We start from the raw sequence: 11,431 nt of genomic DNA on the forward strand, positions 1-11,431 counted from the left end.
TCGATACGTCGTCGCGCGCTCGTCACGGCTCTCTCGCCCTGCCAGCGCTTAAGGCGAAAAGTGAAAATAATTTTACTAAACACCAACATCTCTTTACCCACTACGTGGATTTCTTTTCACACTCTTAACAACAAATATCAGTTAACATTTTCTAGTACGCCTTACCAAATCTTAGCTCAACCTAATCTAATAAGTATGTCAAATAAATGGAACATGCCGGTGATATTACGTAAAAAACCTCATCACCTGGCGCATACGCGCGTCCTTAGTGAGATACAACAAAAAACACAAGCTATTATATTCATTATGCAACTGTTAAACAAACGCAATATAACGGGGCCAAAGGGTTACGCGACCATATGCTCCGCGGCCCGAGTGCCGGATATGGGTTAAGTAATCACAGGCTTTTTTGCATCCTCTCTATCAAACCCCTTTCTTTTGTTAGTGTCGGTAACAGTACATTTCATATAAAAAAGGCGACGTATGGGTGGTATAGTGGTATGTTAATTGAATCGGTTACAATCGATGCCATCTTAGTTTGTGGACCGCCTAGCTGATGTAATTTTTTGCTCATCGCTACAAATCAACAGCTGCTTTTTTATTTAATTATATTTACTCCTTTTACAGACTGCGGTATTTGCATCTGTTGCCTAGGCGTCTTATCGGAGTTCGCACCGTAATAATTAGGACAGATTGTTTCTGTTTATATTTTTATTATTTCTGAAATATTACAAAGTAGTTACCATTATAATCTAAATCTTGCACAGACATCTTACTAAAAAAAATATACATGCACTCATAATATCACGCTTGTTATATCTAAAAGTGTGAGCAGAGGTGTATTAGATACCTCCACGTTTAACCATGAACAATGTCCCATATAATACGAGCGAGCCAATTGCCATAAAGCAATTTATCATGACATAATACTTTATTATGTCTTAATTTACATTATGAGGATACCCATATATGTAGCGTATTTTTTATAGACTACATAATATATTATCAATATTAAAAGCATGATCGATGAACAATACTTTTTTAGTTTTTTGGGCTGTATATTATGTAATAAAACTATTGCGAAAAGTTATAACAAAAACAGGTAAAAATCAGTCGAATAACTAATTTATATTACAATTACAACAACGTCATAAGTTTCAATATCCCGCTCCTTACGGTCTATTGGCTGACTGTCGGTTCTTCTTTGGTGTGCTAAAGTATCAATTCGTGAGGAATGTATGAGGTCTATGGTGGAGCGCAAATTATGGGCGGTCGTGGTGCAAGTAGTATTTTCAGTGTTGTACGTTTGTGCTTGAAAGTGGCTTAACAGGTCTTCTTATTGTAATATCATATTTTTCAATAATTCTCTATCTGAAACAAAATAAAATTATTTGTTTTAAGAGCAGTGATAGCCGAGTGGTATAAGTTGACACCTCCCACGCAAGTGGTCGCAGGTTCGAACCCGAGGCAACACACCAATGACTTTTCGAAGTTATGTGTGTATTAGAAATAATTATCACATGCTCCAACGGTGAAGGAAAACATCGTGAGGAAACCTTGCATGCCTAAAATTTGTTTAATACATTTATTGCGGGCATGCAAAGTCCCCAACCCGCACTTGGCCAGCGTGGTGGACTCAAGGCCTAACCCCTCTCTCGTTACGGGAGGAGACCCTTGCCCAGCAGTGGGACATTAATGGGTTAAATTTATTATTTATTAATTTATTTGTTTTATACTTAAAAGTCAATCATGTAAAGTCTCTCTATGTCAACTAAATTAACTAAAGATTATGAAACAACAAAAAAAACTGATCATTTAAGAATTATAAGACATTTTATTTTACCTTAACCACAAATACTACCTGACTCGAATATAAACAAAAAGTGTTGACCATCCCAAGATAATATTGTATTTAAACCTCAAATTGGTCACAGACCGAGGAAAAATGAGCGGTCATATATCTTCCTAATCTTTTGTACTTAAGGGTCCGTTCGTTCTGAGAAACAGCTATTACTATAGATCCCGGTTTACAAGAGGAACTGTTAGTTTGTAGCGGTCCCCGCATGACGGCAAAAGTGCATTTTTGTTGGAAATGCAGCGTGTTGTTGTGACGTCACAGAACGCACGTCACACGCCGCGCTGCCTCCCGTTACTCGCACAAAGGGCTCGTAAACAAAGGACCTCTAGTTTGACCACAAAGTAGCTGCTGACTGCACATTGTTTACAGCGTCGACGCTATAAATCAATCACTAACGGGAAACAATTGTTTCTTACTTAAAATACACGACTTGAAACTGCGACTTATGTAATGTTCAACATGTTTTATTGTTTACTTTGTTTTGTAGCATTACTTATTTAAATTGTACCTATCTCAGATTTATCAAAAGATTAAAAAATATTTATTAAATCTCCATTTGAATGTGTTTAAATATGAAGTGATTGAATAAATTACTTAGGAAAGTATACTTCTTTTTAATAGAAGCAAGCGTGATTAATTACAAATAGAAAATACCTAGGTAAAGTGAGATCAAACGTACATAAAATGGAATAAAGATGTAATCGAGTTACAATAATATGTTAATGCATAACTGTATGGTAATGCATTCAAGTTCAAAAATAATTGTGTCAAAACATACATCATAATAACTTGTAAAATATAAACAAAAAGTTATAATTAAAACGAACCGAAAAAAGTTAGTGAGGCGTCATTAAAAGTGAACGCATGCCTCGGATGGGTCGAGGTTGAAAAATGTAAAAAGAAAGGACCAGTCCCGTTAGAATCCCGACGTCCCACGGCAATGGTTGCTCCGATAGATAGGTCGGACAACGGACGAGTACGTGCGTCACATTGGTTTGTTGATGAGTTACTTTCTGTTGCGTAATGTGATGCACATTAGGGCCACGACTCCTCGTGCACTCCTCTCCACTGCCTATAAGAATCACCGCACGATTATGCGATAGTTCACATAGATAAAATATATAAACGCAAGTATGTGCAAGCTATTAAGCCAAAGTAAGAAATATTGAGATCAGCGGCATAGTTTTTATTAATTTTATATGAGTGATAATACACTTGATAGAGTTAATTAAAGTTATATTATTATGTAAATTCCACAACTTTATTTATTTCAACTTCTAACTGCAACTTCTTTAAAGGAAACATACTTCACACAAACTACAGGAACCAATCAGTTATAAATATTATTTCATGTTGATATTTCCATGAAACTGGTATCTCAGACATCTGTACCATCCATTTTGATTCTTTTACAAGCAAGTCTTATGTTTTATATCTCCATTTCTCTGTGGAAAGCACTTAAATGGAATTTTCGAAATATAAAACGTTCATTAATTTCCGATGTAACGAGATGGACTAAGTGGTCAGGTGGCAATGGCCTGTTTATGTTGGGATGCTCCGACGCATTTCCTGGCCGCGCGTCGAAACGCTCCTACTTCGTATTTTTAAGTAACCGAACCAAAAATACAGATAAGATAACAGATTCAGTGTTACTGGATCACCGCGTTAGCTCAATGTGTCAAGTTTAGCACCTACATCGCGTTCTACCTTCTAACGTCGTACGTTGTATCCATATCGTATTTATATTCCTTTCACAAAATTTCATTAAATCCGAATATTGTTATTGCTTTTATTATAAACGAACTGAGCAGATGGGTACATATTTTCTGTTTTGAATCTGCAAGTAAGCTAAGAAACATCGTTTCAGCTCCTTTAATAATTCATTATTTAGTAAAGATTTGGTGACTGAATTGACAGTAAATAAAAAAAATATATACTTCCTAACTTTTAATTTCTTTATAAGTTATTTGACATTAATTGTAACTTGCTTTATATCATACTTGTAAATAATAAAACTCTTAAATTAAAACAACAATAATGGTTTAAACCTAAAAGACTATTCACAATATAATCTTATAATGCGTTAATAATTAAATTAACTAAAGTCTTTTAAAAGCCTAAGAAACTAATCTATAAATAGCATCTTTTTAAACTGTGACAGTGAATCAGTATCAAGCTTGATGTTTATAGTTCTAGTTCCAAATAGAGAACTTACTTTTTTTCGGAAGTGAGGTAACAATTTTCTAGGTTACCGGCTTCAAGTTCGAATCAATAAGTTTCGATGCTAATACCATCTAAACAAATAAACTACACATTGTTTAAAATAGATTAGCGCAATGCTTTCACCCGGTAGGCACTTTTAGCGATCAGCAATTAGTGATGTGCGAGGCAACGTAAAGAAAAGTCATAGACGTAGTATAAATTAATTCTTTTTCTAGAAAAGTGGCGCAGTATATTTCTCGTGGGCGCCGTGCGCGACGCGCGGCGCTAGCGTCGCTCGCCGAGCGCATTGCTAGTAGGAAAGTTGTTTATGACGTCGGAAAGTGTCACGTTGAACCATGGTGAACCGCGACCGGTGTCTTCCGCGGTGCCTGGCCTACTCACCAAATTGTCATTCTATCAATCCGTCACCATGACTTTATCTTCGCCATCTGAAGGGTACCTACATTTGCAATGCTCAAAAACGTGTCGTGCTCTTACCGTTGAACGATATTACCCGTCACATTCACCGTAAGTCTTCTTTGTCCTAATGAGATTTGCCAAATGTACTGGCATTCTTTTATGTCACCGTTTTGAGTCCACGAAACTCAGTCTTATGTTGCTTGTTACAGCATCATCTAGATAACATTCGAATAAATTTTAGCAGCTTAATTCTAGCTAATTCTAAAGTTTGATGATGAATTTGTAAATAATTTGTATTAAACATTACACGAATCTATGTATTTATTAAAATATCATGTTTTCACACTGACTTCAATGAAAATTACAAAGTGAATTTTTCAAAAAGATTACGTCATACGTCATTTCCGGGAAAAGAATAGAAAACATGTACTCATAACATTTTCTTAGAACTGCTAAACCAAAAAGCCGAAGTAGCTATTCTTAATTATCTATGGCATGACATACTCAAAATCCATTTTCGCCACGTTTATTTCAGCCGTCGAAGATTCTAGAATTCTTACTATACATTATTTCTTGTTACAAAAATCCTTCAGTGTACTCGTATATTATGTTAATGGCAGATATTTTAAAGCATAATAGCGATAGTTTTGTTCTAAGCGCTGTCGGTTTGGGGGCGCTGCTGCTGTAGCCGTGACGCGAATCATCGACCTCTCGCGCCATTTGTAATGTTCGGTGGCGAAATAGAGGTCATTGACAAGGCCTAGCTTACACCACTATTATTCCATTTGAACAGCGCGTTTATTCAACGTTCTCTTCCCACTAGTTCAGTTTTCTTTCTAATGAAACAGGTATCGGGACCATTAGAAACATAATACGTGTTAATGAAATCCTTTATACTTTTTTTTGCCTCACATCCGGCTCATGCGAGTTTGATAAATATATCAGCCATTGTCATAATTTTGGCATTATTAATTGCAATAAAAGAGTTGGCTAAAAAGCTCGAATTTCATCAATATTTGGATTATTTTCACGCGACCTCATTGAAGTAGTGTAAAATCATTTGTTAAGCTGACATGTTGGCAGAGCTTTATGTTTTTTGTCGATAACTTTGGACAATGGTTTGGTTTATAGCTAGTCGTGATCTAAGTTGGCGGAATGGGGGGCGCTCGGCCCGCAGGGGGTGGGGGGAGGCGGCACGCACACTACGCCAACGAAACGAAAATTTGTGAGGTGAACGAACGCGAGTGGCCGCGCAACCAAACGTCAGGTTGATTCACTTTTCATCTACGCTCACTCTGTTATGGATATTGTAAACTTCTTTATTTTTGATTTGATGAAAACTCACTTTTTAGTTCTTTGCTGTGTCCGTTTTTTGTTTTATAGCACTGTAGCGCATCGGATTAAGTACTATTCTCAACTTGAGAATAGATATATTATATGATTAAGATATATTTAACATTTACGCAAGTATCAATCATGTAATAAGTTCATAGGTACAAACATTTCAGAAGAAAATATAAAACCTTGCATTATATTTCAACCACTTATTTTAGTAGAGTTACAGAGCCTATTTTTTGTTGTTAATCTGTGGCTTGCGTCCAGAACTAATAGATTAAAATAGGGTCGTTCGATTCTTAGACTCTTAAACACGTGAATTTCGCTTGCAATAAGTAGGTATATACATAGAAAAGTCACGTTATAGAGTAGGGTCTCTGTATTAATTTATTCAGCAAGTGAAAAAAACTATTTACTTTAAAACTAATAGTACAAACTAGAATCAGGAAGTACGAGCCACTTAGCAACAAAAATCTGAATGATATTTTGTTACCATAGAAACAACGTTTTCAATGAATAATCAGCTGTTAGTTAATTTTCAGTTATTCCGATCAATATTCAATGGGGAATGTTCTGAAGGCAGAACGATCACCTGTGCATACAGTGGATGGACATTTTGTAATAAAAGTGGTAACGCGCAGAGCATGAGTTTTTACTTTTATCGAGCATGTGAGCGCGGCGCGCGGGTCAACGACCTCGCAGTGTCCGCGTTTGGCGGGAATCTACAGTTTGCGAGCGCGCACTTTTCTGTTCCGCCACGTGATGAAAACTGATGACGATATGTTCATCGGGAGAGAATGTGTTACCTGGGTTTTTACTTCTTGTCAACTCATTATTAGTGAATCATCATTCAAAAACAATGACGAAACACATTATTTATGACAAATTAGCTAGAACTGCTGTACAAATATTTGTAGTGTTGTTAAACTTACAATACATATTATGTTGTATGAGAATAAACATAATTTTAAATCGTCAATTTACCAAGTTAATATTTGGTCAATCAACTTCATTAATTGCGGGTACAGATATTATCTACTATAACGGCAAACGTAATAATTAAATGGTAGTTACACACATATAAATGCATGTAAATCTTGATTAAGAATAAGATATAAAATATAAAAGTGTGCGCACGATAGAGATAGCTTCAAAGTTAAGACGAACAGTAATATTGTTTGCAGCTTAAGTGTGAGAAAAGCATTTATATAAAAGTTCATGACAAGTCAAAGTCAATGACTGTGGGATGAGTGAGGAAGTGACGTATATTTATACACTTATTAATTATGAGTTATAGAGAACATTTAACTGTATAAGCAATCAAGCGCAGGGTAGTGTTGTACCGCGCTCGTTGATGTCGTTTGTATAGCGCTTGCTCTAGCGCCTATTGTACGACTTTCGTCTTTGTTTCATTGAACTTTTAACATTACTCATGCTAGGCTTATTTATTCGCATTTTAAGTTCAGTTGTACTATTTTTGGGGCATGTAATTTAGTTAATACTTTCTAGTCTTTAACTGAACGAGTGTGAGTATTCTAACAACTTCAAAGTGGTTATTTAAGCAAAATCACTAACTCAATCATGTTCTATGAAACTATATTCATAAAATAACTTAATTTAACAAGTAATCTGTTAAGTTCTGGCAATGGTTTAACTGCCCACGTCAGATTCATAGTTTCTAGAGGCAATACACCTTTTTTGTTATCGTATAACTAATATTTCTATATGAGTTTAAAATACAAAAGGGAGAGGTAAATAGAGTACTGGATAATGATATGAAGTAACGATGAAGTGATCAAGTGACGTGTAATGACGCTAGGTATATTGTAATTAACGTGTCGGTTCACGTGGCGGTGCGCGGGCGCAGCTCTCAGCGCAAAAAGCGCAGTTTCCGCATTGCGCGCAGAGAGCGGCGGCCGGCGCGCGTTGCGCTGCAGCCTGCAGGTTACATTTCCGCGCCGCCTGCTACACGAGCCACAGGGAAACACAACATTTTTTGTTGCTAACAACATTCATAAATATTATAATCATCGTAACATAACAATCTCGATAGCTTTTTGCATAAGTTCAAGTAGAGGTGCTTTGTAACTGAAGGCTGCTACAGACCGGATGTGCACGCGTCACGTAATTATGCGTGCTCGCATGTTTGTAATATATGAAATTTCAAAGCAGATGTCAAGTCGGATGCGTGGCGTGAGCATAAATGTTGCGTACAAACGCGTGTGTACACGCATTATACCTTGGTTTAACTCTTGCGTTCGGAAACGTCTACTGATTGCGAGTTGATTCAAATTAAGGGAGTTAATTCGCATTGTCATAATTTCGATTTTTTTACATAACAAGGAGCTAGAATCGCATCGATGATTAATGTTGCCAATGATATCAACATGAACACTCAATATAAATAAGAATGTCAATATTAATACACATATGGAACGCTAACGGTAAAGCCGCATTTAGAATGTAGGTACACAATATGGTTAATTACTAAGCCGCTATTGAATTCTAAATGCTGAAAACACATTTCCATACAACATGTATTATGAATATGTATGTGAAAAGTAATGAGTTGCGAACATTCAATATGTTATAGGAAAAAAAAATATCTAGAGATTGCAAAGCGTACTCGGATGTGATTCCCGGTAGTTGTATAAATAGCTCAGGGTCGATTTATGATGTACTTATCAACATGATAGTGATGTGGTCGGTGTAACAATGCGTAATGTGCATGTGCCGCAGGTTGACGGCGACTGTCGCCGGCGGCAGCTAGCGGTTCGCAAGGTTTAGGTTCACTCGGGTTCATTGCCATAGTTTTGTAACCCTTCTTGTGTAACTCGCTCTCAGCGGCCCTTCTCGCGCGCCTCTCACTTGGACTCATTATTGCACTTATTTACTTTTCTCGAAATATCTATAAGGCACTGGTGACGCGGCACCCCCTCGTTGCTCACATCGTCACGTCGGTTACGGTTCAAGCTCGATGTTAAATAATTAGTATCTGTCCTATCTGTACTCTCGAGTGAGATGTGTGACAGAACAATTCAATCTGTAGGCTGACGAAGCCGTGGGAGTTTGATTAATAGTGTAGGTTCGGTCGCCATTTGTTTAATTATACAGATCCTCTTTTATTGCAAGCTATAATTCATATTTTCTACATTCATTATAGAACAGTTACAGCCAAGACAATGTTATTTTTAACGTATTTTTTTGCGCTTTCTGAACTCAGGTTGAACTTTAAGCAAGTAACACAATAGATATCTTAAAAGAGATTGGAGTCACTCTTGTATACTCTTATGTCTCAATATTATGGAACACAAGCACTAAATTATGCCATGCTCGTTGATATAAAAAACAATCTGTATATTTTTCAGAATTAATGTATAATTGTTTATAGTCGTACAACAATCATTGCTAGTTATAGTTAATAGTCCAAAAGTGTTTAGTGTTAACATGGGTATATTAGTGATAGTTAGAATGCGATGATATGTTACATAGTGTGGGTATAATATACATGCGGAATGTTTAATTGAGCAGTCGTGTAGGCTGCGGTTCCGCGTCTAGCGGCCGTCGACCCCGCAGCCTTTCGAGAGTATCGAACCGCATGGATTACGTCACCGCGCAAGCCTCCCCCCCATTGCCGGCTTGATCACCGCGCCGCGACGCCTAGTGCCAACTGATCAACATCATGGAATATTCCTTTACTCGACTAATAGCCAAAAAAATGTTCCTAACACTTTTTGTTGAAGGTTGTAAACTCGTACTTTGTATATTAAATTCGAAGGTTAAATGGCGATAGTTATAGAAATGTTACCCATGTTAAATTACTTGCGTTTTTATAAAGTATAATAATAGACATCATGTTCTTGTGGTTTTTGTACTTCTTGATTTCTCTTGACTAATAGATAATTTAGTATTGAAATGTAGGGTTCGTAGCATTGTAACACCGCGTGCTACGCCGTAGTCGTTCAGACTCGTGCAATAAAAGTGTAGCGCTCTCAAAAATTTTGAGCACAAAGTTTGGCGTTGGAACTTTCGTTGGTTACGCTCACTCAGTCGATAAGGTAAACATCATCCACAGTCAGCGGCAGTCATCGACCTGTGCCGCTCGCAAGGCCACTCGCTTACACAACTCGCCACTAAAATTTTATCGACTCACTACTTTTGGATGCCTTTAATTTGTTTACCTTAATCGTTCGATCGACCCTTACTGACATTGCATAACCCTAAGTGCGGACAGATGACAAATTATGCAAATGATTTTGAAAGATATAACTGTACGAATAACAGAACTGTTCTCCTTGCAGTTCCATTTGAATGTTGAAAAGCTCTTTGTTTTGAGCGAGCTCGTAATGGCAACTAAACAACAACGTTGTTCTCAATACGGTGAACTCGAGCGATCGGTGGTATAAGCGAGCGGTGGCGCGGCGCGACCAACCAACAAAAGTACTTTCGGCCGAGTAACGGGACCGCGCGGAGAAATGCTCTACGAAATCGAAACACGCGGTCCCGTTAGACGGCCCTCGCCCTCACAGCCTGCCGGGATAATCTTGGTAAATCACAGCCGACGATCCGCCGTTACTACTATTACTGCTCGTAATATCCGCTGTGCTGCTTTACGACATACAATTTTCATACCGACTTTAGTACTAACATTCGCTAAGTATATCGATTTAGTTCTAGATCCACTTAATCGTGTTCAGGATTGAGCAGCTAAATGACATAATCGATTGTAATTTTTGGGTAAAATTACTATTACAATCTTTTTATCATCCTAATATCAATATATCAAGAACTTTTACAGGATTATCGGCCGTTATTTGAAAAGGTAATGATTATGACGTAAACAAGGCTAATTATTACATGATCGCGGTCATTAGGTATGTTATAATTTCTATAATCGGAACTAATATTTACCGAGCGTATATCAATAGCGCAAGTAAAGTATGTCAAGTAACCTCGTAATAATGCAAAGTTTTCTAAAATAAAAATAAAATAATTTAAAACATTTTGGTAAACCTCGAGTAACAGAGTCGCACTTCGCTAGTAGCGCCATCTGTTGAGATAACTTGAAATTGTTTAGCTCTACCACGCGCTACAGCTTTAAGCTCTTACGTAGTGGGGTAGAGTTACTACTTAAAGCACTTTCAGTTGTGCGACCGTAAATCGATAGGTGTCGACACAATAGCCATAATATATGATTTTTTAGTTATTTTAATCGAATACTTTAAATTATAATACTGTACAATGATCAACAATAAAGTTGACAAGAATTTATTCAGAGTAGAGCTTAGTTTTAATAATAGAATTGCATATGTTATTTGACATAATTAATACGCACTTAAATAATAAAATAAATTAAAACTAGATGGCGTTGTACCAAATGGAAGGATTTTTTTATTGCGAGCAAATTGTAACGGTGAAAGAAAGGTTTGTTTGGTTTCATAGATCTTAAGCTTAGCTTGTCGTATTGATGTTAACAAAAATAAATAAAATTTTCGATACTTCTTTATTGTGCTTTTACTTTTATTCACTTCGATTAACTTTTATTGCACTTGTTAATAGTATTGAGCGTTGAAAGTCATTTGTTTACATGTAATAAAATGTTTCTCCTATGTTATT

This window comes from Anticarsia gemmatalis, chromosome 5 (genome assembly GCF_050436995.1).
Source record: "Anticarsia gemmatalis isolate Benzon Research Colony breed Stoneville strain chromosome 5, ilAntGemm2 primary, whole genome shotgun sequence".
Lineage (NCBI taxonomy): Eukaryota > Metazoa > Arthropoda > Insecta > Lepidoptera > Erebidae > Anticarsia > Anticarsia gemmatalis.